Genomic DNA, 1,417 nt, shown 5'->3' on the forward strand with positions numbered 1-1,417 from the left:
CCGCGCCGCGCGCCACCGCCCCGGCGACCACCGGATCCGCCCCGGCCGGCCTCCTCCCGCGTCTCCGGCGGCCAAGTTCCGGCCAGCTACAGTGTCTCCGGCGCCGCCTCGGGAAGCGTGCCGATCCAGATCTGGATCTGGGCTAGGTTGACCTCTCCCCGAAACCCTAATCTCCCAGATTTTAGTGCTATCTTTGACTGCTTGTATCTCCGCAACCGTAGCTCCGTTTTGGGCGTATGATATGTCAAAATCTTCGTCTCGACATGTACATCATTTCATTCCATTGCATCATTTGCAGTTGAGGTCATCTTGATACCCAAAATGCTGGTAGAAGGAGGCTTCGTGAGTTAAATTGCAGATTCGTTAGTTCATCATGCACTTTTGTCATTTTTGTCATATTTAATTCGTGCATGATATGCCTGTGCCCCTTTGGGATGAATTGTGAAGTATCTTGTCTTCTTTCCAGAGGTGCCACCCATGCATTTTTAGGATGTGTGTGTTGTCTTGTGCAAGCTTGCGAAGAGAGGTACCTGAGATTGCAGATTTCAGGGACTTAGTGATTTTCGCTAAGTCTGGGATATTTTAGTTCATGATGCTATATGTCCAGCTTGTTTCCTAATGATCCGTGCCTCTTTTGAGGATGATCAGTAAGGGAGTTTTGATATTTATGTCATGCTCTACCCATCCATGTCTTTGTTGGCATTTGTGGAGTGCTCTAGGTTGACTCAATCGAGCTCAACTTTTGCTTCGTTGTTAATCTGGGCAGATCGTCAACTTGTTTGCGATTTCGCCGATGCTACCGTTAGTGTTCCATGCATGATATGCCTTCGTTCTTGCCATGTGTAGCTAGCACTTTGTGCCTTCTTGCTGGTTATATGCTTTCCTTGCCATGACTTGCACCGTAGTGAGTGCATCGAGCTCGTTTACATGCCTTCGTGAGTTAAATTTCAGCATGTCTCAGTTTTCACAAAGTCTGAAAACTGATTGTGTTCGAGCGATGTTCGTGAGCTCGGTAGAGTATTTTGTGAACCCTTTTGGCCCCAGGTCACTTTGGGTGTTTTATTAAGCTTGTTGAGTAGCCCCATGCCATGTTCTTACTTGTCATGTTCAGGTTTTCTATCATGTTGTTTTGCTGCTCCGAAGAGAGCATCGTGATCTGAAATTTCACACTAGTGTTAATTTCACTAAGTCTGAAATCTGTTTTGCATTTGCGTTTTAGCCATGCGTGTTTGAACCTCTTAATGGATGAATTTGCCTATGGCTCAGTGCTAGTGTTTTGTCAACCATCTTGTGTAAATCACTGCCATGTATTTTGTTTTCATGTTTGGTGGCTGTAGCATGTTCATTTCATTGCATTTAGATGCCTACTTGCTGTAAATCGCAGACCGGTGTCATATCTTAAAACGCTTGCCATTTC

Source organism: Triticum aestivum, chromosome 6A, assembly GCF_018294505.1.
Source record: "Triticum aestivum cultivar Chinese Spring chromosome 6A, IWGSC CS RefSeq v2.1, whole genome shotgun sequence".
In the NCBI taxonomy this organism is placed as follows: Eukaryota; Viridiplantae; Streptophyta; class Magnoliopsida; order Poales; family Poaceae; genus Triticum; species Triticum aestivum.